General features: G+C 38.6%; 75 pseudogenes; all 75 read right to left on the reverse strand.

Annotated features, from left to right (window-relative positions):
• Window positions 1-36: 36 nt before the first annotated feature.
• Window positions 37-155, reverse strand: LOC140566761 (5S ribosomal RNA; annotated as a pseudogene).
• Window positions 156-377: 222 nt separating this feature from the next.
• Window positions 378-496, reverse strand: LOC140573349 (5S ribosomal RNA; annotated as a pseudogene).
• A 186-nt stretch (window positions 497-682) lies between these two features.
• Window positions 683-801, reverse strand: LOC140572286 (5S ribosomal RNA; annotated as a pseudogene).
• Window positions 802-986: 185 nt separating this feature from the next.
• On the reverse strand, window positions 987-1,105 carry LOC140569837 (5S ribosomal RNA; annotated as a pseudogene).
• A 185-nt stretch (window positions 1,106-1,290) lies between these two features.
• LOC140571668 (5S ribosomal RNA) lies at window positions 1,291-1,409 on the reverse strand (annotated as a pseudogene).
• Window positions 1,410-1,631: 222 nt separating this feature from the next.
• Window positions 1,632-1,750, reverse strand: LOC140573049 (5S ribosomal RNA; annotated as a pseudogene).
• A 222-nt stretch (window positions 1,751-1,972) lies between these two features.
• On the reverse strand, window positions 1,973-2,091 carry LOC140569839 (5S ribosomal RNA; annotated as a pseudogene).
• A 185-nt stretch (window positions 2,092-2,276) lies between these two features.
• LOC140566719 (5S ribosomal RNA) lies at window positions 2,277-2,395 on the reverse strand (annotated as a pseudogene).
• A 222-nt stretch (window positions 2,396-2,617) lies between these two features.
• On the reverse strand, window positions 2,618-2,736 carry LOC140573051 (5S ribosomal RNA; annotated as a pseudogene).
• A 222-nt stretch (window positions 2,737-2,958) lies between these two features.
• On the reverse strand, window positions 2,959-3,077 carry LOC140569840 (5S ribosomal RNA; annotated as a pseudogene).
• A 185-nt stretch (window positions 3,078-3,262) lies between these two features.
• Window positions 3,263-3,381, reverse strand: LOC140570905 (5S ribosomal RNA; annotated as a pseudogene).
• Window positions 3,382-3,566: 185 nt separating this feature from the next.
• LOC140570431 (5S ribosomal RNA) lies at window positions 3,567-3,685 on the reverse strand (annotated as a pseudogene).
• Window positions 3,686-3,870: 185 nt separating this feature from the next.
• LOC140565990 (5S ribosomal RNA) lies at window positions 3,871-3,989 on the reverse strand (annotated as a pseudogene).
• Window positions 3,990-4,211: 222 nt separating this feature from the next.
• LOC140566716 (5S ribosomal RNA) lies at window positions 4,212-4,330 on the reverse strand (annotated as a pseudogene).
• A 222-nt stretch (window positions 4,331-4,552) lies between these two features.
• On the reverse strand, window positions 4,553-4,671 carry LOC140566364 (5S ribosomal RNA; annotated as a pseudogene).
• A 185-nt stretch (window positions 4,672-4,856) lies between these two features.
• On the reverse strand, window positions 4,857-4,975 carry LOC140566164 (5S ribosomal RNA; annotated as a pseudogene).
• A 185-nt stretch (window positions 4,976-5,160) lies between these two features.
• LOC140566048 (5S ribosomal RNA) lies at window positions 5,161-5,279 on the reverse strand (annotated as a pseudogene).
• Window positions 5,280-5,501: 222 nt separating this feature from the next.
• On the reverse strand, window positions 5,502-5,620 carry LOC140566366 (5S ribosomal RNA; annotated as a pseudogene).
• A 185-nt stretch (window positions 5,621-5,805) lies between these two features.
• LOC140571739 (5S ribosomal RNA) lies at window positions 5,806-5,924 on the reverse strand (annotated as a pseudogene).
• Window positions 5,925-6,109: 185 nt separating this feature from the next.
• On the reverse strand, window positions 6,110-6,228 carry LOC140567739 (5S ribosomal RNA; annotated as a pseudogene).
• A 185-nt stretch (window positions 6,229-6,413) lies between these two features.
• LOC140573122 (5S ribosomal RNA) lies at window positions 6,414-6,532 on the reverse strand (annotated as a pseudogene).
• Window positions 6,533-6,717: 185 nt separating this feature from the next.
• On the reverse strand, window positions 6,718-6,836 carry LOC140569841 (5S ribosomal RNA; annotated as a pseudogene).
• A 185-nt stretch (window positions 6,837-7,021) lies between these two features.
• On the reverse strand, window positions 7,022-7,140 carry LOC140570464 (5S ribosomal RNA; annotated as a pseudogene).
• Window positions 7,141-7,325: 185 nt separating this feature from the next.
• Window positions 7,326-7,444, reverse strand: LOC140573123 (5S ribosomal RNA; annotated as a pseudogene).
• A 185-nt stretch (window positions 7,445-7,629) lies between these two features.
• LOC140569842 (5S ribosomal RNA) lies at window positions 7,630-7,748 on the reverse strand (annotated as a pseudogene).
• A 222-nt stretch (window positions 7,749-7,970) lies between these two features.
• On the reverse strand, window positions 7,971-8,089 carry LOC140572937 (5S ribosomal RNA; annotated as a pseudogene).
• Window positions 8,090-8,348: 259 nt separating this feature from the next.
• On the reverse strand, window positions 8,349-8,467 carry LOC140569843 (5S ribosomal RNA; annotated as a pseudogene).
• Window positions 8,468-8,652: 185 nt separating this feature from the next.
• Window positions 8,653-8,771, reverse strand: LOC140572093 (5S ribosomal RNA; annotated as a pseudogene).
• A 186-nt stretch (window positions 8,772-8,957) lies between these two features.
• Window positions 8,958-9,076, reverse strand: LOC140572938 (5S ribosomal RNA; annotated as a pseudogene).
• Window positions 9,077-9,298: 222 nt separating this feature from the next.
• On the reverse strand, window positions 9,299-9,417 carry LOC140569844 (5S ribosomal RNA; annotated as a pseudogene).
• A 222-nt stretch (window positions 9,418-9,639) lies between these two features.
• On the reverse strand, window positions 9,640-9,758 carry LOC140566367 (5S ribosomal RNA; annotated as a pseudogene).
• A 185-nt stretch (window positions 9,759-9,943) lies between these two features.
• LOC140571741 (5S ribosomal RNA) lies at window positions 9,944-10,062 on the reverse strand (annotated as a pseudogene).
• Window positions 10,063-10,247: 185 nt separating this feature from the next.
• Window positions 10,248-10,366, reverse strand: LOC140567740 (5S ribosomal RNA; annotated as a pseudogene).
• A 185-nt stretch (window positions 10,367-10,551) lies between these two features.
• On the reverse strand, window positions 10,552-10,670 carry LOC140573124 (5S ribosomal RNA; annotated as a pseudogene).
• A 185-nt stretch (window positions 10,671-10,855) lies between these two features.
• Window positions 10,856-10,974, reverse strand: LOC140569845 (5S ribosomal RNA; annotated as a pseudogene).
• Window positions 10,975-11,159: 185 nt separating this feature from the next.
• On the reverse strand, window positions 11,160-11,278 carry LOC140570465 (5S ribosomal RNA; annotated as a pseudogene).
• A 185-nt stretch (window positions 11,279-11,463) lies between these two features.
• LOC140573125 (5S ribosomal RNA) lies at window positions 11,464-11,582 on the reverse strand (annotated as a pseudogene).
• A 185-nt stretch (window positions 11,583-11,767) lies between these two features.
• LOC140569847 (5S ribosomal RNA) lies at window positions 11,768-11,886 on the reverse strand (annotated as a pseudogene).
• Window positions 11,887-12,145: 259 nt separating this feature from the next.
• On the reverse strand, window positions 12,146-12,264 carry LOC140569848 (5S ribosomal RNA; annotated as a pseudogene).
• A 185-nt stretch (window positions 12,265-12,449) lies between these two features.
• On the reverse strand, window positions 12,450-12,568 carry LOC140572096 (5S ribosomal RNA; annotated as a pseudogene).
• A 223-nt stretch (window positions 12,569-12,791) lies between these two features.
• On the reverse strand, window positions 12,792-12,910 carry LOC140569849 (5S ribosomal RNA; annotated as a pseudogene).
• A 184-nt stretch (window positions 12,911-13,094) lies between these two features.
• Window positions 13,095-13,213, reverse strand: LOC140573409 (5S ribosomal RNA; annotated as a pseudogene).
• Window positions 13,214-13,399: 186 nt separating this feature from the next.
• Window positions 13,400-13,518, reverse strand: LOC140569850 (5S ribosomal RNA; annotated as a pseudogene).
• A 222-nt stretch (window positions 13,519-13,740) lies between these two features.
• Window positions 13,741-13,859, reverse strand: LOC140571355 (5S ribosomal RNA; annotated as a pseudogene).
• Window positions 13,860-14,044: 185 nt separating this feature from the next.
• LOC140571267 (5S ribosomal RNA) lies at window positions 14,045-14,163 on the reverse strand (annotated as a pseudogene).
• A 184-nt stretch (window positions 14,164-14,347) lies between these two features.
• On the reverse strand, window positions 14,348-14,466 carry LOC140573410 (5S ribosomal RNA; annotated as a pseudogene).
• A 186-nt stretch (window positions 14,467-14,652) lies between these two features.
• LOC140569851 (5S ribosomal RNA) lies at window positions 14,653-14,771 on the reverse strand (annotated as a pseudogene).
• Window positions 14,772-14,993: 222 nt separating this feature from the next.
• On the reverse strand, window positions 14,994-15,112 carry LOC140571356 (5S ribosomal RNA; annotated as a pseudogene).
• Window positions 15,113-15,297: 185 nt separating this feature from the next.
• On the reverse strand, window positions 15,298-15,416 carry LOC140571268 (5S ribosomal RNA; annotated as a pseudogene).
• A 185-nt stretch (window positions 15,417-15,601) lies between these two features.
• LOC140566049 (5S ribosomal RNA) lies at window positions 15,602-15,720 on the reverse strand (annotated as a pseudogene).
• Window positions 15,721-15,905: 185 nt separating this feature from the next.
• LOC140570838 (5S ribosomal RNA) lies at window positions 15,906-16,024 on the reverse strand (annotated as a pseudogene).
• A 222-nt stretch (window positions 16,025-16,246) lies between these two features.
• Window positions 16,247-16,365, reverse strand: LOC140567123 (5S ribosomal RNA; annotated as a pseudogene).
• Window positions 16,366-16,552: 187 nt separating this feature from the next.
• On the reverse strand, window positions 16,553-16,671 carry LOC140573395 (5S ribosomal RNA; annotated as a pseudogene).
• Window positions 16,672-16,893: 222 nt separating this feature from the next.
• Window positions 16,894-17,012, reverse strand: LOC140572819 (5S ribosomal RNA; annotated as a pseudogene).
• A 185-nt stretch (window positions 17,013-17,197) lies between these two features.
• On the reverse strand, window positions 17,198-17,316 carry LOC140573394 (5S ribosomal RNA; annotated as a pseudogene).
• Window positions 17,317-17,538: 222 nt separating this feature from the next.
• Window positions 17,539-17,657, reverse strand: LOC140572939 (5S ribosomal RNA; annotated as a pseudogene).
• Window positions 17,658-17,842: 185 nt separating this feature from the next.
• Window positions 17,843-17,961, reverse strand: LOC140570839 (5S ribosomal RNA; annotated as a pseudogene).
• A 185-nt stretch (window positions 17,962-18,146) lies between these two features.
• Window positions 18,147-18,265, reverse strand: LOC140570039 (5S ribosomal RNA; annotated as a pseudogene).
• A 185-nt stretch (window positions 18,266-18,450) lies between these two features.
• LOC140571382 (5S ribosomal RNA) lies at window positions 18,451-18,569 on the reverse strand (annotated as a pseudogene).
• Window positions 18,570-18,791: 222 nt separating this feature from the next.
• Window positions 18,792-18,910, reverse strand: LOC140572940 (5S ribosomal RNA; annotated as a pseudogene).
• Window positions 18,911-19,095: 185 nt separating this feature from the next.
• LOC140570041 (5S ribosomal RNA) lies at window positions 19,096-19,214 on the reverse strand (annotated as a pseudogene).
• A 185-nt stretch (window positions 19,215-19,399) lies between these two features.
• LOC140569852 (5S ribosomal RNA) lies at window positions 19,400-19,518 on the reverse strand (annotated as a pseudogene).
• A 185-nt stretch (window positions 19,519-19,703) lies between these two features.
• Window positions 19,704-19,822, reverse strand: LOC140572280 (5S ribosomal RNA; annotated as a pseudogene).
• A 222-nt stretch (window positions 19,823-20,044) lies between these two features.
• LOC140572941 (5S ribosomal RNA) lies at window positions 20,045-20,163 on the reverse strand (annotated as a pseudogene).
• Window positions 20,164-20,348: 185 nt separating this feature from the next.
• On the reverse strand, window positions 20,349-20,467 carry LOC140573383 (5S ribosomal RNA; annotated as a pseudogene).
• A 222-nt stretch (window positions 20,468-20,689) lies between these two features.
• LOC140569853 (5S ribosomal RNA) lies at window positions 20,690-20,808 on the reverse strand (annotated as a pseudogene).
• Window positions 20,809-20,993: 185 nt separating this feature from the next.
• Window positions 20,994-21,112, reverse strand: LOC140573216 (5S ribosomal RNA; annotated as a pseudogene).
• Window positions 21,113-21,297: 185 nt separating this feature from the next.
• LOC140569855 (5S ribosomal RNA) lies at window positions 21,298-21,416 on the reverse strand (annotated as a pseudogene).
• Window positions 21,417-21,638: 222 nt separating this feature from the next.
• On the reverse strand, window positions 21,639-21,757 carry LOC140569856 (5S ribosomal RNA; annotated as a pseudogene).
• Window positions 21,758-21,942: 185 nt separating this feature from the next.
• Window positions 21,943-22,061, reverse strand: LOC140566508 (5S ribosomal RNA; annotated as a pseudogene).
• A 185-nt stretch (window positions 22,062-22,246) lies between these two features.
• Window positions 22,247-22,365, reverse strand: LOC140571383 (5S ribosomal RNA; annotated as a pseudogene).
• A 185-nt stretch (window positions 22,366-22,550) lies between these two features.
• LOC140569857 (5S ribosomal RNA) lies at window positions 22,551-22,669 on the reverse strand (annotated as a pseudogene).
• Window positions 22,670-22,854: 185 nt separating this feature from the next.
• On the reverse strand, window positions 22,855-22,973 carry LOC140569859 (5S ribosomal RNA; annotated as a pseudogene).
• Window positions 22,974-23,158: 185 nt separating this feature from the next.
• LOC140571117 (5S ribosomal RNA) lies at window positions 23,159-23,277 on the reverse strand (annotated as a pseudogene).
• Window positions 23,278-23,499: 222 nt separating this feature from the next.
• LOC140567128 (5S ribosomal RNA) lies at window positions 23,500-23,618 on the reverse strand (annotated as a pseudogene).
• Window positions 23,619-23,635: the final 17 nt, after the last annotated feature.

Consider the following 23,635-nt stretch of genomic DNA (forward strand, 5'->3'; position numbering starts at 1 on the left):
GGAAATGTAAGCTTTAATTGTTTGCAGGATTGGAAAAGCTTACAACACCTGATATTCCCAGACAGTCTCCCATTCAAGTACTAACCAGGCCCAACGCTAGGTAGCTTCTGAGATCAGACGAGATCAGGCATTCTAAGGGTGGAATGGCCGCAAGCAGAAGCACCTTGCAAACTAGAGGATTCAAATTTCATAGCTAAGACCATATTTGTTCAAAACCAAGCAAAAGCATTCCATTTCAACACATCAACATTTACAACACAAAGCATTCCATTTTAACACATCAACATTTACAACACAAAAGAGTTTCATCTACAAATTTGTGCAAAAGATGTAAATAACATGGAAATGTAAGCTTTAATTGTTTGCAGGATTGGAAAAGCTTACAACACCTGGTATTGCCAGACAGTCTCCCATTCAAGTACTAACCAGGCCCAACCCTAGGTAGCTTCTGAGATCAGACGAGATCAGGCATTCTAAGGGTGGAATGGCCGTAAGCAGAAGCACCTTGCAAACTAGAGGATTCAAATTTCATAGCTAAGACCATATTTGTTCAAAACCAAGCAAAAGCATTCCATTTCAACACATCAACATTTACAACACAAAAGAGTTTCAACTACAAATTTGTGCATAAAGATGTAAATAACATGGAAATGTAAGCTTTAATTGTTTGCAGGATTGGAAAAGCTTACAACACCTGGTATTCCCAGACAGTCTCCCATTCAAGTACTAACCAGGCCCAACCCTAGGTAGCTTCTGAGATCAGACGAGATCAGGCATTCTAAGGGTGGAATGCCCGTAAGCAGAAGCACCTTGCAAACTAGAGGATTCAAATTTCATAGCTAAGACCATATTTGTTCAAAACCAAGCAAAAGCATTCCATTTCAACACATCAACATTTACAACACAAAAGAGTTTCAACTACAAATTTGTGCAAAAGATGTAAATAACATGGAAATGTAAGCTTTAATTGTTTGCAGGATTGGAAAAGCTTACAACACCTGGTATTCCCAGACAGTCTCCCATTCAAGTACTAACCAGGCCCAACCCTAGGTAGCTTCTGAGATCAGACGAGATCAGGCATTCTAAGGGTGGAATGGCCGTAAGCAGAAGCACCTTGCAAACTAGAGGATTCAAATTTCATAGCTAAGACCATATTTGTTCAAAACCAAGCAAAAGCATTCCATTTCAACACATCAACATTTACAACACAAAAGAGTTTCAACTACAAATTTGTGCAAAAGATGTAAATAACATGGAAATGTAAGCTTTAATTGTTTGCAGGATTGGAAAAGCTTACAACACCTGGTATTCCCAGACAGTCTCCCATTCAAGTACGAACCAGGCCCAACCCTAGGTAGCTTCTGAGATCAGACGAGATCAGGCATTCTAAGGGTGGAATGGCCGTAAGCAGAAGCACCTTGCAAACTAGAGGATTCAAATTTCATAGCTAAGACCATATTTGTTCAAAACCAAGCAAAAGCATTCCATTTCAACACATCAACATTTACAATACAAAGCATTCCATTTCAACACATCAACATTTACAACACAAAAGAGTTTCATCTACAAATTTGTGCAAAAGATGTAAATAACATGGAAATGTAAGCTTTAATTGTTTGCAGGATTGGAAAAGCTTACAACACCTGATATTCCCAGACAGTCTCCCATTCAAGTACTAACCAGGCCCAACCCTAGGTAGCTTCTGAGATCAGACGAGATCCGGCATTCTAAGGGTGGAATGGCCGTAAGCAGAAGCACCTTCCAAACTAGAGGATTCAAATTTCATAGCTAAGACCATATTTGTTCAAAACCAAGCAAAAGCATTCCATTTCAACACATCAACATTTACAACACAAAGCATTCCATTTCAACACATCAACATTTACAACACAAAAGAGTTTCAACTACAAATTTGTGCAAAAGATGTAAATAACATGGAAATGTAAGCTTTAATTGTTTGCAGGATTGGAAAAGCTTACAACACCTGGTATTCCCAGACAGTCTCCCATTCAAGTACTAACCAGGCCCAACCCTAGGTAGCTTCTGAGATCAGACGAGATCAGGCATTCTAAGGGTGGAATGGCCGTAAGCAGAAGCACCTTGCAAACTAGAGGATTCAAATTTCATAGCTAAGACCATATTTGTTCAAAACCAAGCAAAAGCATTCCATTTCAACACATCAACATTTACAACACAAAAGAGTTTCAACTACAAATTTGTGCAAAAGATGTAAATAACATGGAAATGTAAGCTTTAATTGTTTGCAGGATTGGAAAAGCTTCCAACACCTGGTATTCCCAGACAGTCTCCCATTCAAGTACGAACCAGGCCCAACCCTAGGTAGCTTCTGAGATCAGACGAGATCAGGCATTCTAAGGGTGGAATGGCCGTAAGCAGAAGCACCTTGCAAACTAGAGGATTCAAATTTCATAGCTAAGACCATATTTGTTCAAAACCAAGCAAAAGCATTCCATTTCAACACATCAACATTTACAATACAAAGCATTCCATTTCAACACATCAACATTTACAACACAAAAGAGTTTCATCTACAAATTTGTGCAAAAGATGTAAATAACATGGAAATGTAAGCTTTAATTGTTTGCAGGATTGGAAAAGCTTACAACACCTGATATTCCCAGACAGTCTCCCATTCAAGTACTAACCAGGCCCAACCCTAGGTAGCTTCTGAGATCAGACGAGATCCGGCATTCTAAGGGTGGAATGGCCGTAAGCAGAAGCACCTTCCAAACTAGAGGATTCAAATTTCATAGCTAAGACCATATTTGTTCAAAACCAAGCAAAAGCATTCCATTTCAACACATCAACATTTACAACACAAAGCATTCCATTTCAACACATCAACATTTACAACACAAAAGAGTTTCAACTACAAATTTGTGCAAAAGATGTAAATAACATGGAAATGTAAGCTTTAATTGTTTGCAGGATTGGAAAAGCTTACAACACCTGGTATTCCCAGACAGTCTCCCATTCAAGTACTAACCAGGCCCAACCCTAGGTAGCTTCTGAGATCAGACGAGATCAGGCATTCTAAGGGTGGAATGGCCGTAAGCAGAAGCACCTTCCAAACTAGAGGATTCAAATTTCATAGCTAAGACCATATTTGTTCAAAACCAAGCAAAAGCATTCCATTTCAACACATCAACATTTACAACACAAAAGAGTTTCAACTACAAATTTGTGCAAAAGATGTAAATAACATGGAAATGTAAGCTTTAATTGTTTGCAGGATTGGAAAAGCTTACAACACCTGATATTCCCAGACAGTCTCCCATTCAAGTACTAACCAGGCCCAACCCTAGGTAGCTTCTGAGATCAGACGAGATCAGGAATTCTAAGGGTGGAATGGCCGTAAGCAGAAGCACCTTGCAAACTAGAGGATTCAAATTTCATAGCTAAGACCATATTTGTTCAAAACCAAGCAAAAGCATTCCATTTCAACACATCAACATTTACAACACAAAAGAGTTTCAACTACAAATTTGTGCAAAAGATGTAAATAACATGGAAATGTAAGCTTTAATTGTTTGCAGGATTGGAAAAGCTTACAACACCTGACATTCCCAGACAGTCTCCCATTCAAGTACTAACCAGGCCCAACCCTAGGTAGCTTCTGAGATCAGACGAGATCAGGTATTCTAAGGGTGGAATGGTCATAAGCAGAACTACCTTGCGAACTAGAGGATTGAAATTTCATAGCTAAGACCATATTTGTTCAAAACCAAGCAAAAGCATTCCATTTCAACACATCAACATTTACAACACAAAAGAGTTTCAACTACAAATTTGTGCAAAAGATGTAAATAACATGGAAATGTAAGCTTTAATTGTTTGCAGGATTGGAAAAGCTTACAACACCTGGTATTCCCAGACAGTCTCCCATTCAAGTACTAACCAGGCCCAACCCTAGGTAGCTTCTGAGATCAGACGAGATCAGGCATTCTGAGGGTGTAATGGCCGTAAGCAGAAGCACCTAGCAAACTAGAGGATTCAAATTTCATAGCTAAGACCATATTTGTTCAAAACCAAGCAAAAGCATTCCATTTCAACACATCAACATTTACAATACAAAGCATTCCATTTCAACACATCAACATTTACAACACAAAAGAGTTTCATCTACAAATTTGTGCAAAAGATGTAAATAACATGGAAATGTAAGCTTTAATTGTTTGCAGGATTGGAAAAGCTTACAACACCTGATATTCCCAGACAGTCTCCCATTCAAGTACTAACCGTGCCCAACCCTAGGTAGCTTCTGAGATCAGACGAGATCAGGCATTCTAAGGGAGGAATGGCCGTAAGCAGAAGCACCTTGCAAACTAGAGGATTCAAATTTCATAGCTAAGACCATATTTGTTCAAAACCAAGCAAAAGCATTCCATTTCAACACATCAACATTTACAACACAAAGCATTCCATTTCAACACATCAACATTTACAACACAAAAGAGTTTCATCTACAAATTTGTGCAAAAGATGTAAATAACATGGAAATGTAAGCTTTAATTGTTTGCAGGATTGGAAAAGCTTACAACACCTGGTATTCCCAGACAGTCTCCCATTCAAGTACTAACCGTGCCCAACCCTAGGTAGCTTCTGAGATCAGACGAGATCAGGCATTCTAAGGGTGGAATAGCCGTAAGCAGAAGCACCTTGCAAACTAGAGGATTCAAATTTCATAGCTAAGACCATATTTGTTCAAAACCAAGCAAAAGCATTCCATTTCAACACATCAACATTTACAACACAAAAGAGTTTCAACTACAAATTTGTGCAAAAGATGTAAATAACATGGAAATGTAAGCTTTAATTGTTTGCAGGATTGGAAAAGCTTACAACACCTGATATTCCCAGACAGTCTCCCATTCAAGTACTAACCAGGCCCAACCCTAGGTAGCTTCTGAGATCAGACGAGATTAGGCATTCTAAGGGTGGAATGGCCGTAAGCAGAAGCACCTTGCAAACTAGAGGATTCAAATTTCATAGCTAAGACCATATTTGTTCAAAACCAAGCAAAAGCATTCCATTTCAACACATCAACATTTACAACACAAAAGAGTTTCAACTACAAATTTGTGCAAAAGATGTAAATAACATGGAAATGTAAGCTTTAATTGTTTGCAGGATTGGAAAAGCTTACAACACCTGATATTCCCAGACAGTCTCCCATTCAATTACTAACCAGGCCCAACCCTAGGTAGCTTCTGAGATCAGACGAGATCAGGCATTCTAAGGGTGGAATGGCCGTAAGCAGAAGCACCTTGCAAACTAGAGGATTCAAATTTCATAGCTAAGACCATATTTGTTCAAAACCAAGCAAAAGCATTCCATTTCAACACATCAACATTTACAATACAAAGCATTCCATTTCAACACATCAACATTTACAACACAAAAGAGTTTCATCTACAAATTTGTGCAAAAGATGTAAATAACATGGAAATGTAAGCTTTAATTGTTTGCAGGATTGGAAAAGCTTACAACACCTGGTATTCCCAGACAGTCTCCCATTCAAGTACTAACCGTGCCCAACCCTAGGTAGCTTCTGAGATCAGACGAGATCAGGCATTCTAAGGGTGGAATAGCCGTAAGCAGAAGCACCTTGCAAACTAGAGGATTCAAATTTCATAGCTAAGACCATATTTGTTCAAAACCAAGCAAAAGCATTCCATTTCAACACATCAACATTTACAACACAAAAGAGTTTCAACTACAAATTTGTGCAAAAGATGTAAATAACATGGAAATGTAAGCTTTAATTGTTTGCAGGATTGGAAAAGCTTACAACACCTGGTATTCCCAGACAGTCTCCCATTCAAGTACTAACCAGACCCAACCCTAGGTAGCTTCTGAGATCAGACGAGATCAGGCATTCTAAGGGTGGAATGGCCGTAAGCAGAAGCACCTTCCAAACTAGAGGATTCAAATTTCATAGCTAAGACCATATTTGTTCAAAACCAAGCAAAAGCATCCCATTTCAACACATCAACATTTACAACACAAAAGAGTTTCAACTACAAATTTGTGCAAAAGATGTAAATAACATGGAAATGTAAGCTTTAATTGTTTGCAGGATTGGAAAAGCTTACAACACCTGGTATTCCCAGACAGTCTCCCATTCAAGTACTAACCAGGCCCAACCCTTGGTAGCTTCTGAGATGAGACAAGATCAGGCATTCTAAGGATGGAATGGCCGTAAGCAGAAGCACCTTGCAAACTAGAGGATTCAAATTTCATAGCTAAGACCATATTTGTTCAAAACCAAGCAAAAGCATTCCATTTCAACACATCAACATTTACAACACAAAAGAGTTTCAACTACAAATTTGTGCAAAAGATGTAAATAACATGGAAATGTAAGCTTTAATTGTTTGCAGGATTGGAAAAGCTTACAACACCTGGTATTCCCAGACAGTCTCCCATTCAAGTACTAACCAGGCCCAACCCTTGGTAGCTTCTGAGATCAGACAAGATCAGGCATTCTAAGGATGGAATGGCCGCAAGCAGAAGCACCTTGCAAACTAGAGGATTCAAATTTCATAGCTAAGACCATATTTGTTCAAAACCAAGCAAAAACATTCCATTTCAACACATCAACATTTACAACACAAAAGAGTTTCAACTACAAATTTGTGCAAAAGATGTAAAAAACATGGAAATGTAAGCTTTAATTGTTTGCAGGATTGGAAAAGCTTACAACACCTGGTATTCCCAGACAGTCTCCCATTCAAGTACTAACCAGGCCCAACCCTAGGTAGCTTCTGAGATCAGACGAGATCAGGCATTCTAAGGGTGGAATGGCCGTAAGCAGAAGCACCTTGCAAACTAGAGGATTCAAATTTCATAGCTAAGACCATATTTGTTCAAAACCAAGCAAAAGCATTCCATTTCAACACATCAACATTTACAACACAAAAGAGTTTCAACTACAAATTTGTGCAAAAGATGTAAATAACATGGAAATGTAAGCTTTAATTGTTTGCAGGATTGGAAAAGCTTACAACACCTGGTATTCCCAGACAGTCTCCCATTCAAGTACTAACCAGGCCCAACCCTAGGTAGCTTCTGAGATCAGACGAGATCAGGCATTCTAAGGGTGGAATGGCCATAAGCAGAAGCACCTTGCAAACTAGAGGATTCAAATTTCATAGCTAAGACCATATTTGTTCAAAACCAAGCAAAAGCATTCCATTTCAACACATCAACATTTACAACACAAAAGAGTTTCAACTACAAATTTGTGCAAAAGATGTAAATAACATGGAAATGTAAGCTTTAATTGTTTGCAGGATTGGAAAAGCTTACAACACCTGGTATTCCCAGACAGTCTCCCATTCAAGTACTAACCAGGCCCAACCCTTGGTAGCTTCTGAGATCAGACAAGATCAGGCATTCTAAGGATGGAATGGCCGCAAGCAGAAGCACCTTGCAAACTAGAGGATTCAAATTTCATAGCTAAGACCATATTTGTTCAAAACCAAGCAAAAGCATTCCATTTCAACACATCAACATTTACAACACAAAAGAGTTTCAACTACAAATTTGTGCAAAAGATGTAAAAAACATGGAAATGTAAGCTTTAATTGTTTGCAGGATTGGAAAAGCTTACAACACCTGGTATTCCCAGACAGTCTCCCATTCAAGTACTAACCAGGCCCAACCCTAGGTAGCTTCTGAGATCAGACGAGATCAGGCATTCTAAGGGTGGAATGGCCGTAAGCAGAAGCACCTTGCAAACTAGAGGATTAAAATTTCATAGCTAAGACCATATTTGTTCAAAACCAAGCAAAAGCATTCCATTTCAACACATCAACATTTACAACACAAAGCATTCCATTTCAACACATCAACATTTACAACACAAAAGAGTTTCATCTACAAATTTGTGCAAAAGATGTAAATAACATGGAAATGTAAGCTTTAATTGTTTGCAGGATTGGAAAAGCTTACAACACCTGGTATTCCCAGACAGTCTCCCATTCAAGTACTAACCGTGCCCAACCCTAGGTAGCTTCTGAGATCAGACGAGATCAGGCATTCTAAGGGTGGAATGGCCGTAAGCAGAAGCACCTTGCAAACTAGAGGATTCAAATTTCATAGCTAAAACCATATTTGTTCAAAACCAAGCAAAAGCATTCCATTTCAACACATCAACATTTACAACACAAAGCATTCCATTTCAACACATCAACATTTACAACACAAAGCATTCCATTTTAACACATCAACATTTACAACACAAAAGAGTTTCATCTACAAATTTGTGCAAAAGATGTAAATAACATGGAAATGTAAGCTTTAATTGTTTGCAGGATTGGAAAAGCTTACAACACCTGGTATTCCCAGACAGTCTCCCATTCAAGTACTAACCAGGCCCAACCCTAGGTAGCTTCTGAGATCAGACGAGATCAGGCATTCTAAGGGTGGAATGGCCGTAAGCAGAAGCACCTTCCAAACTAGAGGATTCAAATTTCATAGCTAAGACCATATTTGTTCAAAACCAAGCAAAAGCATTCCATTTCAACACATCAACATTTACAACACAAAAGAGTTTCATCTACAAATTTGTGCAAAAGATGTAAATAACATGGAAATGTAAGCTTTAATTGTTTGCAGGATTGGAAAAGCTTACAACACCTGATATTCCCAGACAGTCTCCCATTCAAGTACTAACCAAGCCCAACCCTAGGTAGCTTCTGAGATCAGACGAGATCAGGCATTCTAAGGGTGGAATGGCCGTAAGCAGAAGCACCTTGCAAACCTAGAGGATTCAAATTTCATAGCTAAGACCATATTTGTTCAAAACCAAGCAAAAGCATTCCATTTCAACACATCAACATTTACAACACAAAAGAGTTTCAACTACAAATTTGTGCAAAAGATGTAAATAACATGGAAATGTAAGCTTTAATTGTTTGCAGGATTGGAAAAGCTTACAACACCTGGTATTCCCAGACAGTCTCCCATTCAAGTACTAACCGTGCCCAACCCTAGGTAGCTTCTGAGATCAGACGAGATCAGGCATTCTAAGGGTGGAATGGCCGTAAGCAGAAGCACCTTGCAAACTAGAGGATTCAAATTTCATAGCTAAGACCATATTTGTTCAAAACCAAGCAAAAGCATTCCATTTCAACACATCAACATTTACAACACAAAGCATTCCATTTCAACACATCAACATTTACAACACAAAAGAGTTTCATCTACAAATTTGTGCAAAAGATGTAAATAACATGGAAATGTAAGCTTTAATTGTTTGCAGGATTGGAAAAGCTTACAACACCTGGTATTCCCAGACAGTCTCCCATTCAAGTACTAACCAGGCCCAACCCTAGGTAGCTTCTGAGATCAGACGAGATCAGGCATTCTAAGGGTGGAATGGCCGTAAGCAGAAGCACCTTGCAAACTAGAGGATTCAAATTTCATAGCTAAGACCATATTTGTTCAAAACCAAGCAAAAGCATTCCATTTCAACACATCAACATTTACAATACAAAGCATTCCATTTCAACACATCAACATTTACAACACAAAAGAGTTTCATCTACAAATTTGTGCAAAAGATGTAAATAACATGGAAATGTAAGCTTTAATTGTTTGCAGGATTGGAAAAGCTTACAACACCTGGTATTCCCAGACAGTCTCCCATTCAAGTACTAACCGTGCCCAACCCTAGGTAGCTTCTGAGATCAGACGAGATCAGGCATTCTAAGGGTGGAATAGCCGTAAGCAGAAGCACCTTGCAAACTAGAGGATTCAAATTTCATAGCTAAGACCATATTTGTTCAAAACCAAGCAAAAGCATTCCATTTCAACACATCAACATTTACAACACAAAAGAGTTTCAACTACAAATTTGTGCAAAAGATGTAAATAACATGGAAATGTAAGCTTTAATTGTTTGCAGGATTGGAAAAGCTTACAACACCTGGTATTCCCAGACAGTCTCCCATTCAAGTACTAACCAGACCCAACCCTAGGTAGCTTCTGAGATCAGACGAGATCAGGCATTCTAAGGGTGGAATGGCCGTAAGCAGAAGCACCTTCCAAACTAGAGGATTCAAATTTCATAGCTAAGACCATATTTGTTCAAAACCAAGCAAAAGCATTCCATTTCAACACATCAACATTTACAACACAAAAGAGTTTCAACTACAAATTTGTGCAAAAGATGTAAATAACATGGAAATGTAAGCTTTAATTGTTTGCAGGATTGGAAAAGCTTACAACACCTGGTATTCCCAGACAGTCTCCCATTCAAGTACTAACCAGGCCCAACCCTTGGTAGCTTCTGAGATGAGACAAGATCAGGCATTCTAAGGATGGAATGGCCGTAAGCAGAAGCACCTTGCAAACTAGAGGATTCAAATTTCATAGCTAAGACCATATTTGTTCAAAACCAAGCAAAAGCATTCCATTTCAACACATCAACATTTACAACACAAAAGAGTTTCAACTACAAATTTGTGCAAAAGATGTAAATAACATGGAAATGTAAGCTTTAATTGTTTGCAGGATTGGAAAAGCTTACAACACCTGGTATTCCCAGACAGTCTCCCATTCAAGTACTAACCAGGCCCAACCCTTGGTAGCTTCTGAGATCAGACAAGATCAGGCATTCTAAGGATGGAATGGCCGCAAGCAGAAGCACCTTGCAAACTAGAGGATTCAAATTTCATAGCTAAGACCATATTTGTTCAAAACCAAGCAAAAACATTCCATTTCAACACATCAACATTTACAACACAAAAGAGTTTCAACTACAAATTTGTGCAAAAGATGTAAAAAACATGGAAATGTAAGCTTTAATTGTTTGCAGGATTGGAAAAGCTTACAACACCTGGTATTCCCAGACAGTCTCCCATTCAAGTACTAACCAGGCCCAACCCTAGGTAGCTTCTGAGATCAGACGAGATCAGGCATTCTAAGGGTGGAATGGCCGTAAGCAGAAGCACCTTGCAAACTAGAGGATTCAAATTTCATAGCTAAGACCATATTTGTTCAAAACCAAGCAAAAGCATTCCATTTCAACACATCAACATTTACAACACAAAAGAGTTTCAACTACAAATTTGTGCAAAAGATGTAAATAACATGGAAATGTAAGCTTTAATTGTTTGCAGGATTGGAAAAGCTTACAACACCTGGTATTCCCAGACAGTCTCCCATTCAAGTACTAACCAGGCCCAACCCTAGGTAGCTTCTGAGATCAGACGAGATCAGGCATTCTAAGGGTGGAATGGCCATAAGCAGAAGCACCTTGCAAACTAGAGGATTCAAATTTCATAGCTAAGACCATATTTGTTCAAAACCAAGCAAAAGCATTCCATTTCAACACATCAACATTTACAACACAAAAGAGTTTCAACTACAAATTTGTGCAAAAGATGTAAATAACATGGAAATGTAAGCTTTAATTGTTTGCAGGATTGGAAAAGCTTACAACACCTGGTATTCCCAGACAGTCTCCCATTCAAGTACTAACCAGGCCCAACCCTTGGTAGCTTCTGAGATCAGACAAGATCAGGCATTCTAAGGATGGAATGGCCGCAAGCAGAAGCACCTTGCAAACTAGAGGATTCAAATTTCATAGCTAAGACCATATTTGTTCAAAACCAAGCAAAAGCATTCCATTTCAACACATCAACATTTACAACACAAAAGAGTTTCAACTACAAATTTGTGCAAAAGATGTAAAAAACATGGAAATGTAAGCTTTAATTGTTTGCAGGATTGGAAAAGCTTACAACACCTGGTATTCCCAGACAGTCTCCCATTCAAGTACTAACCAGGCCCAACCCTAGGTAGCTTCTGAGATCAGACGAGATCAGGCATTCTAAGGGTGGAATGGCCGTAAGCAGAAGCACCTTGCAAACTAGAGGATTAAAATTTCATAGCTAAGACCATATTTGTTCAAAACCAAGCAAAAGCATTCCATTTCAACACATCAACATTTACAACACAAAGCATTCCATTTCAACACATCAACATTTACAACACAAAGCATTCCATTTTAACACATCAACATTTACAACACAAAAGAGTTTCATCTACAAATTTGTGCAAAAGATGTAAATAACATGGAAATGTAAGCTTTAATTGTTTGCAGGATTGGAAAAGCTTACAACACCTGGTATTCCCAGACAGTCTCCCATTCAAGTACTAACCAGGCCCAACCCTAGGTAGCTTCTGAGATCAGACGAGATCAGGCATTCTAAGGGTGGAATGGCCGTAAGCAGAAGCACCTTCCAAACTAGAGGATTCAAATTTCATAGCTAAGACCATATTTGTTCAAAACCAAGCAAAAGCATTCCATTTCAACACATCAACATTTACAACACAAAAGAGTTTCATCTACAAATTTGTGCAAAAGATGTAAATAACATGGAAATGTAAGCTTTAATTGTTTGCAGGATTGGAAAAGCTTACAACACCTGATATTCCCAGACAGTCTCCCATTCAAGTACTAACCAAGCCCAACCCTAGGTAGCTTCTGAGATCAGACGAGATCAGGCATTCTAAGGGTGGAATGGCCGTAAGCAGAAGCACCTTGCAAACCTAGAGGATTCAAATTTCATAGCTAAGACCATATTTGTTCAAAACCAAGCAAAAGCATTCCATTTCAACACATCAACATTTACAACACAAAGCATTCCATTTCAACACATCAACATTTACAACACAAAAGAGTTTCATCTACAAATTTGTGCAAAAGATGTAAATAACATGGAAATGTAAGCTTTAATTGTTTGCAGGATTGGAAAAGCTTACAACACCTGGTATTCCCAGACAGTCTCCCATTCAAGTACTAACCAGGCCCAACCCTAGGTAGCTTCTGAGATCAGACGAGATCAGGCATTCTAAGGGTGGAATGGCCGTAAGCAGAAGCACCTTGCAAACTAGAGGATTCAAATTTCATAGCTAAGACCATATTTGTTCAAAACCAAGCAAAAGCATTCCATTTCAACACATCAACATTTACAACACAAAAGAGTTTCAACTACAAATTTGTGCAAAAGATGTAAATAACATGGAAATGTAAGCTTTAATTGTTGCAGGATTGGAAAAGCTTACAACACCTGGTATTCCCAGACAGTCTCCCATTCAAGTACTAACCAGGCCCAACCCTAGGTAGCTCCTGAGATCAGACGAGATCAGGCATTCTAAGGGTGGAATGGCCGTAGGCAGAAGCACCTTGCAAACCTAGAGGATTCAAATTTCATAGCTAAGACCATATTTGTTCAAAACCAAGCAAAAGCATTCCATTTCAACACATCAACATTTACAACACAAAAGAGTTTCAACTACAAATTTGTGCAAAAGATGTAAATAACATGGAAATGTAAGCTTTAATTGTTTGCAGGATTGGAAAAGCTTACAACACCTGGTATTCCCAGACAGTCTCCCATTCAAGTACTAACCAGGCCCAACCCTAGGTAGCTTCTGAGATCAGACGAGATCAGGCATTCTAAGGGTGGAATGGCCGTAAGCAGAAGCACCTTGCAAACTAGAGGATTCAAATTTCATAGCTAAGATCATATTTTTTCAAAACCAAGCAAAAGCATTCCATTTCAACACATCAACATTTACAACACAAAGCATTCCATTTCAACACATCAACATTTACAACACAAAAGAGTTTCATCTACAAATTTGTGCAAAAGATGTAAATAACATGGAAATGTAAGCTTTAATTGTTTGCAGGATTGGAAAAGCTTACAACACCTGATATTCCCAGACAGTCTCCCATTCAAGTACTAACCAGGCCCAACCCTAGGTAGCTTCTGAGATCAGACGAGATCAGGCATTCTGAGGGTGGAATGGCCGTAAGCAGAAGCACCTAGCAAACTAGAGGATTCAAATTTCATAGCTAAGACCATATTTGTTCAAAACCAAGCAAAAGCATTCCATTTCAACACATCAATATTTACAACACAAAAGAGTTTCAACTACAAATTTGTGCAAAAGATGTAAATAACATGGAAATGTAAGCTTTAATTGTTTGCAGGATTGGAAAAGCTTACAACACCTGGTATTCCCAGACAGTCTCCCATTCAAGTACTAACCAGGCCCAACCCTAGGTAGATTCTGAGATCAGACGAGATCAGGCATTCTAAGGGTGGAATGGCCGTAAGCAGAAGCACCTTGCAAACTAGAGGATTCAAATTTCATAGCTAAGACCATATTTGTTCAAAACCAAGCAAAAGCATTCCATTTCAACACATCAACATTTACAACACAAAAGAGTTTCAACTACAAATTTGTGCAAAAGATGTAAATAACATGGAAATGTAAGCTTTAATTGTTGCAGGATTGGAAAAGCTTACAACACCTGGTATTCCCAGACAGTCTCCCATTCAAGTACTAACCAGGCCCAACCCTAGGTAGCTCCTGAGATCAGACGAGATCAGGCATTCTAAGGGTGGAATGGCCGTAGGCAGAAGCACCTTGCAAACCTAGAGGATTCAAATTTCATAGCTAAGACCATATTTGTTCAAAACCAAGCAAAAGCATTCCATTTCAACACATCAACATTTACAACACAAAAGAGTTTCAACTACAAATTTGTGCAAAAGATGTAAATAACATGGAAATGTAAGCTTTAATTGTTTGCAGGATTGGAAAAGCTTACAACACCTGGTATTCCCAGACAGTCTCCCATTCAAGTACTAACCAGGCCCAACCCTAGGTAGCTTCTGAGATCAGACGAGATCAGGCATTCTAAGGGTGGAATGGCCGTAAGCAGAAGCACCTTGCAAACTAGAGGATTCAAATTTCATAGCTAAGATCATATTTTTTCAAAACCAAGCAAAAGCATTCCATTTCAACACATCAACATTTACAACACAAAGCATTCCATTTCAACACATCAACATTTACAACACAAAAGAGTTTCATCTACAAATTTGTGCAAAAGATGTAAATAACATGGAAATGTAAGCTTTAATTGTTTGCAGGATTGGAAAAGCTTACAACACCTGATATTCCCAGACAGTCTCCCATTCAAGTACTAACCAGGCCCAACCCTAGGTAGCTTCTGAGATCAGACGAGATCAGGCATTCTGAGGGTGGAATGGCCGTAAGCAGAAGCACCTAGCAAACTAGAGGATTCAAATTTCATAGCTAAGACCATATTTGTTCAAAACCAAGCAAAAGCATTCCATTTCAACACATCAATATTTACAACACAAAAGAGTTTCAACTACAAATTTGTGCAAAAGATGTAAATAACATGGAAATGTAAGCTTTAATTGTTTGCAGGATTGGAAAAGCTTACAACACCTGGTATTCCCAGACAGTCTCCCATTCAAGTACTAACCAGGCCCAACCCTAGGTAGATTCTGAGATCAGACGAGATCAGGCATTCTAAGGGTGGAATGGCCGTAAGCAGAAGCACCTTGCAAACTAGAGGATTCAAATTTCATAGCTAAGACCATATTTGTTCAAAACCAAGCAAAAGCATTCCATTTCAACACATCAACATTTACAACACAAAAGAGTTTCAACTACAAATTTGTGCAAAAGATGTAAATAACATGGAAATGTAAGCTTTAATTGTTTGCAGGATTGGAAAAGCTTACAACACCTGATATTCCCAGACAGTCTCCCATTCAATTACTAACCAGGCCCAACCCTAGGTAGCTTCTGAGATCAGACGAGATCAGGCATTCTAAGGGTGGAATGGCCGTAAGCAGAAGCACCTTGCAAACTAGAGGATTCAAATTTCATAGCTAAGACCATATTTGTTCAAAACCAAGCAAAAGCATTCCATTTCAACACATCAACATTTACAACACAAAAGAGTTTCAACTACAAATTTGTGCAAAAGATGTAAATAACATGGAAATGTAAGCTTTAATTGTTTGCAGGATTGGAAAAGCTTACAACACCTGATATTCCCAGACAGTCTCCCATTCAAGTACTAACCAGGCCCAACCCTAGGTAGCTTCTGAGATCAGACGAGATCAGGCATTCTAAGGGTGGAATGGCCGTAAGCAGAAGCACCTTGCAAACTAGAGGATTCAAATTTCATAGCTAAGACCATATTTGTTCAAAACCAAGCAAAAGCATTCCATTTCAACACATCAACATTTACAACACAAAGCATTCCATTTCAACACATCAACATTTACAACACAAAAGAGTTTCATCTACAAATTTATTCAAAAGATGTAAATAACAATGAAATGTAAGCTTTAATTGTTTGCAGGATTGGAAAAGCTTAAAACACCTGGTATTCCCAGACAGTCTCCCATTCAAGTACTAACCAGGCCCAACCCTAGGTAGCTTCTGAGATCAGACAAGATCAGGCATTCTAAGGGTGGAATGGCCGTAAGCAGAAGCACATTGCAAACTAAAGAGGATTCAAATTTCATAGCTATGACCATATTTGTTCAAAACCAAGCAAAAGCATTCCATTTCAACACATCAACATTTACAACACAAAAGAGTTTCAACTACAAATTTGTGCAAAAGATGTAAATAACATGGAAATGTAAGCTTTAATTGTTTGCAGGATTGGAAAAGCTTACAACACCTGATATTCCCAGACAGTCTCCCATTCAAGTACTAACCAGGCCCAAACCTAGGTAGCTTCTGAGATCAGACGAGATCAGGCATTCTAAGGGTGGAATGGCCGTAAGCAGAAGCACCTTGCAAACTAGAGGATTCAAATTTCATAGCTAAGACCATATTTGTTCAAAACCAAGCAAAAGCATTCCATTTCAACACATCAACATTTACAACACAAAGCATTCCATTTCAACACATCAACATTTACAACACAAAAGAGTTTCATCTACAAATTTGTGCAAAAGATGTAAATAACATGGAAATGTAAGCTTTAATTGTTTGCAGGATTGGAAAAGCTTAAAACACCTGGTATTCCCAGACAGTCTCCCATTCAAGTACTAACCAGGCCCAACCCTAGGTAGCTTCTGAGATCAGACGAGATCAGGCATTCTAAGGGTGGAATGGCCGTAAGCAGAAGCACCTTCCAAACTAGAGGATTCAAATTTCATAGCTAAGACCATATTTGTTCAAAACCAAGCAAAAGCATTCCGTTTCAACACATCAACATTTACAACACAAAAGAGTTTCAACTACAAATTTGTGCAAAAGATGTAAATAACATGGAAATGTAAGCTTTAATTGTTTGCAGGATTGGAAAAGCTTACAACACCTGGTATTCCCAGACAGTCTCCCATTCAAGTACTAACCAGGCCCAACCCTAGGTAGCTTCTTAGATCAGACGAGATCAGGCATTCTAAGGGTGGAATGGCCGTAAGCAGAAGCACCTTGCAAACTAGAGGATTCAAATTTCATAGCTAAGACCATATTTGTTCAAAACCAAGCAAAAGCATTCCATTTCAACAAATCAACATTTACAATACAAAGCATTCCATTTCAACAAATCAACATTTACAACACAAAAGAGTTTCATCTACAAATTTGTGCAAAAGATGTAAATAACATGGAAATGTAAGCTTTAATTGTTTGCAGGATTGGAAAAGCTTACAACACCTGGTATTCCCAGACAGTCTCCCATTCAAGTACTAACCGTGCCCAACCCTAGGTAGCTTCTGAGATCAGACGAGATCAGGCATTCTAAGGGTGGAATGGCCGTAAGCAGAAGCACCTTGCAAACTAGAGGATTCAAATTTCATAGCTAAGACCATATTTGTTCAAAACCAAGCAAAAGCATTCCATTTCAACACATCAACATTTACAACACAAAAGAGTTTCAACTACAAATTTGTGCAAAAGATGTAAATAACATGGAAATGTAAGCTTTAATTGTGTGCAGGATTGGAAAAGCTTACAACACCTGATATTCCCAGACAGTCTCCCATTCAAGTACTAACCAGGCCCAACCCTAGGTAGCTTCTGAGATCAGACGAGATCAGGCATTCTAAGGGTGGAATGGCCGTAAGCAGAAGCACCTTGCAAACTAGAGGATTCAAATTTCATAGCTAAGACCATATTTGTTCAAAACCAAGCAAAAGCATTCCATTTCAACACATCAACATTTACAACACAAAAGAGTTTCAACTACAAATTTGTGCAAAAGATGTAAATAACATGGAAATGTAAGCTTTAATTGTTTGCAGGATTGGAAAAGCTTACAACACCTGGAATTCCCAGACAGTCTCCCATTCAAGTACTAACCAGGCCCAACCCTAGGTAGCTTCTGAGATCAGACGAGATCAGGCATTCTAAGGGTGGAATGGCCGTAAGCAGAAGCACCTTCCAAACTAGAGGATTCAAATTTCATAGCTAAGACCATATTTGTTCAAAACCAAGCAAAAGCATTCCATTTCAACACATCAACATTTACAACACAAAAGAGTTTCAACTACAAATTTGTGCAAAAGATGTAAATAACATGGAAATGTAAGCTTTAATTGTTTGCAGGATTGGAAAAGCTTACAACACCTGGTATTCCCAGACAGTCTCCCATTCAAGTACTAACCAGGCCCAACCCTAGGTAGCTTCTGAGATCAGACGAGATCAGGCATTCTAAGGGTGGATTGGCCGTAAGCAGAAGCACCTTGCAAACTAGAGGATTCAAATTTCATAGCTAAGACCATATTTGTTCAAAACCAAGCAAAAGCATTCCATTTCAACACATCAACATTTACAATACAAAGCATTCCATTTCAACACATCAACATTTACAACACAAAAGAGTTTCATCTACAAATTTGTGCAAAAGATGTAAATAACATGGAAATGTAAGCTTTAATTGTTTGCAGGATTGGAAAAGCTTACAACACCTGGTATTCCCAGACAGTCTCCCATTCAAGTACTAACCGTGCCCAACCCTAGGTAGCTTCTGAGATCAGACGAGATCAGGCATTCTAAGGGTGGAATGGCCGTAAGCAGAAGCACCTTCCAAACTAGAGGATTCAAATTTCATAGCTAAGACCATATTTGTTCAAAACCAAGCAAAAGCATTCCATTTCAACACATCAACATTTACAACACAAAAGAGTTTCAACTACAAATTTGTGCAAAAGATGTAAATAACATGGAAATGTAAGCTTTAATTGTTTGCAGGATTGGAAAAGCTTACAACACCTGGTATTCCCAGACAGTCTCCCATTCAAGTACTAACCAGGCCCAACCCTAGGTAGCTTCTGAGATCAGACGAGATCAGGCATTCTAAGGGTGGAATGGCTGTAAGCAGAAGCACCTTGCAAACTAGAGGATTCAAATTTCATAGCTAAGACCATATTTGTTCAAAACCAAGCAAAAGCATTCCATTTCAACACATCAACATTTACAACACAAAAGAGTTTCAACTACAAATTTGTGCAAAAGATGTAAATAACATGGAAATGTAAGCTTTAATTGTTTGCAGGATTGGAAAAGCTTACAACACCTGGTATTCCCAGACAGTCTCCCATTCAAGTACTAACCAGGCCCAACCCTAGGTAGCTTCTGAGATCAGACGAGATCAGGCATTCTAAGGGTGGAATGGCCGTAAGCAGAAGCACCTTCCAAACTAGAGGATTCAAATTTCATAGCTAAGACCATATTTGTTCAAAACCAAGCAAAAGCATTCCATTTCAACACATTAACATTTACAACACAAAAGAGTTTCAACTACAAATTTGTGCAAAAGATGTAAATAACATGGAAATGTAAGCTTTAATTGTTTGCAGGATTGGAAAAGCTTACAACACCTGGTATTCCCAGACAGTCTCCCATTCAAGTACTAACCAGGCCCAACCCTAGGTAGCTTCTGAGATCAGACGAGATCAGGCATTCTAAGGGTGGATTGGCCATAAGCAGAAGCACCTTGCAAACTAGAGGATTCAAATTTCATAGCTAAGACCATATTTGTTCAAAACCAAGCAAAAGCATTCCATTTCAACACATCAACATTTACAATACAAAGCATTCCATTTTAACACATCAACATTTACAACACAAAAGAGTTTCATCTACAAATTTGTGCAAAAGATGTAAATAACATGGAAATGTAAGCTTTAATTGTTTGCAGGATTGGAAAAGCTTACAACACCTGGTATTCCCAGACAGTCTCCCATTCAAGTACTAACCGTGCCCAACCCTAGGTAGCTTCTGAGATCAGACGAGATCAGGCATTCTAAGGGTGGAATGGCCGTAAGCAGAAGCACCTTGCAAACTAGAGGATTCAAATTTCATAGCTAAGACCATATTTGTTCAAAACCAAGCAAAAGCATTCCATTTCAACACATCAACATTTACAACACAAAAGAGTTTCAACTACAAATTTGTGCAAAAGATGTAAATAACATGGAAATGTAAGCTTTAATTGTTTGCAGGATTGGAAAAGCTTACAACACCTGATATCCCCAGACAGTCTCCCATTCAAGTACTAACCAGGCCCAACCCTAGGTAGCTTCTGAGATCAGACGAGATCAGGCATTCTAAGGGTGGAATGGCCGTAAGCAGAAGCACCTTGCAAACTAGAGGATTCAAATTTCATAGCTAAGACCATATTTGTTCAAAACCAAGCAAAAGCATTCCATTTCAACACATCAACATTTACAACACAAAGCATTCCATTTCAACACATCAACATTTACAACACAAAAGAGTTTCAACTACAAATTTGTGCAAAAGATGTAAATAACATGGAAATGTAAGCTTTAATTGTTTGCAGGATTGGAAAAGCTTACAACACCTGGTATTCCCAGACAGTCTCCCATTCAAGTACTAACCAGGCCCAACCCTAGGTAGCTTCTGAGATCAGACGAGATCAGGCATTCTAAGGGTGGAATGGCCGTAAGCAGAAGCACCTTCCAAACTAGAGGATTCAAATTTCATAGCTAAGACCATATTTGTTCAAAACCAAGCAAAAGCATTCCATTTCAACACATCAACATTTACAACACAAAAGAGTTTCAACTACAAATTTGTGCAAAAGATGTAAATAACATGGAAATGTAAGCTTTAATTGTTTGCAGGATTGGAAAAGCTTACAACACCTGGTATTCCCAGACAGTCTCCCATTCAAGTACTAACCAGGCCCAACCCTAGGTAGCTTCTGAGATCAAACTAGATCAGGCATTCTAAGGGTGGAATGGCCGTAAGCAGAAGCACCTTGCAAACTAGAGGATTCAAATTTCATAGCTAAGACCATATTTGTTCAAAACCAAGCAAAAGCATTCCATTTCAACACATCAACATTTACAACACAAAAGAGTTTCAACTACAAATTTGTGCAAAAGATGTAAATAACATGGAAATGTAAGCTTTAATTGTTTGCAGGATTGGAAAAGCTTACAACACCTGGTATTCCCAGACAGTCTCCCATTCAAGTACTAACCAGGCCCAACCCTAGGTAGCTTCTGAGATCAGACGAGATCAGGCATTCTAAGGGTGGAATGGCCGTAAGCAGAAGCACCTTGCAAACTAGAGGATTCAAATTTCATAGCTAAGACCATATTTGTTCAAAACCAAGCAAAAGCATTCCATTTCAACAAATCAACATTTACAATACAAAGCATTCCATTTCAACAAATCAACATTTACAACACAAAAGAGTTTCATCTACAAATTTGTGCAAAAGATGTAAATAACATGGAAATGTAAGCTTTAATTGTTTGCAGGATTGGAAAAGCTTACAACACCTGGTATTCCCAGACAGTCTCCCATTCAAGTACTAACCAGGCCCAACCCTAGGTAGCTTCTGAGATCAGACGAGATCAGGCATTCTAAGGGTGGAATGGCCGTAAGCAGAAGCACCTTGCAAACTAGAGGATTCAAATTTCATAGCTAAGACCATATTTGTTCAAAACCAAGCAAAAGCATTCCATTTCAACACATCAACATTTACAACACAAAAGAGTTTCAACTACAAATTTGTGCAAAAGATGTAAATAACATGGAAATGTAAGCTTTAATTGTTTGCAGGATTGGAAAAGCTTACAACACCTGGTATTCCCAGACAGTCTCCCATTCAAGTACTAACCAGGCCCAACCCTAGGTAGCTTCTGAAATCAGACGAGATCAGGCATTCTAAGGGTGGAATGGCCGTAAGGAGAAGCACCTTCCAAACTAGAGGATTCAAATTTCATAGCTAAGACCATATTTGTTCAAAACCAAGCAAAAGCATTCCATTTCAACACATCAACATTTACAACACAAAAGAGTTTCAACTACAAATTTGTGCAAAAGATGTAAATAACATGGAAATGTAAGCTTTAATTGTTTGCAGGATTGGAAAAGCTTACAACACCTGGTATTCCCAGACAGTCTCCCATTCAAGTACTAACCAGGCCCAACCCTAGGTAGCTTCTGAGATCAGACGAGATCAGGCATTCTAAGGGTGGATTGGCCGTAAGCAGAAGCACCTTGCAAACTAGAGGATTCAAATTTCATAGCTAAGACCATATTTGTTCAAAACCAAGCAAAAGCATTCCATTTCAACACATCAACATTTACAACACAAAAGAGTTTCAACTACAAATTTGTGCAAAAGATGTAAATAACATGGAAATGTAAGCTTTAATTGTTTGCAGGATTGGAAAAGCTTACAACACCTGGTATTCCCAGACAGTCTCCCATTCAAGTACTAACCAGGCCCAACCCTAGGTAGCTTCTGAGATCAGACGAGATCAGGCATTCTAAGGGTGGAATGGCCGTAAGCAGAAGCACCTTGCAAACTAGAGGATTCAAATTTCATAGCTAAGACCATATTTGTTCAAAACCAAGCAAAAGCATTCCATTTCAACACATCAACATTTACAACACAAAAGAGTTTCAACTACAAATTTGTGCAAAAGATGTAAATAACATGGAAATGTAAGCTTTAATTGTTTGCAGGATTGGAAAAGCTTACAACACCTGGTATTCCCAGACAGTCTCCCATTCAAGTACTAACCAGGCCCAACCCTAGGTAGCTTCTGAGATCAGACGAGATCAGGCATTCTAAGGGTGGAATGGCCGTAAGCAGAAGCACCTTGCAAACTAGAGGATTCAAATTTCATAGCTAAGACCATATTTGTTCAAAACCAAGCAAAAGCATTCCATTTCAACACATCAACATTTACAACACAAAAGAGTTTCAACTACAAATTTGTGCAAAAGATGTAAATAACATGGAAATGTAAGCTTTAATTGTTTGCAGGATTGGAAAAGCTTACAACACCTGGTATTCCCAGACAGTCTCCCATTCAAGTACTAACCAGGCCCAACCCTAGGTAGCTTCCGAGATCAGACGAGATCAGGCATTCTAAGGGTGGAATGGCCGTAAGCAGAAGCACCTTGCAAACTAGAGGATTCAAATTTCATAGCTAAGACCATATTTGTTCAAAACCAAGCAAAAGCATTCCATTTCAACACATCAACATTTACAATACAAAGCATTCCATTTCAACACATCAACATTTACAACACAAAAGAGTTTCATCTACAAATTTGTGCAAAAGATGTAAATAACATGGAAATGTAAGCTTTAATTGTTTGCAGGATTGGAAAAGCTTACAACACCTGGTATTCCCAGACAGTCTCCCATTCAAGTACTAACCGTGCCCAACCCTAGGTAGCTTCTGAGATCAGACAAGATCAGGCATTCTAAGGGTGGAATGGCCGTAAGCAGAAGCACCTTGCAAAC

Source organism: Salminus brasiliensis, chromosome 11 (genome assembly GCF_030463535.1).
Source record: "Salminus brasiliensis chromosome 11, fSalBra1.hap2, whole genome shotgun sequence".
NCBI lineage: Eukaryota > Metazoa > Chordata > Actinopteri > Characiformes > Bryconidae > Salminus > Salminus brasiliensis.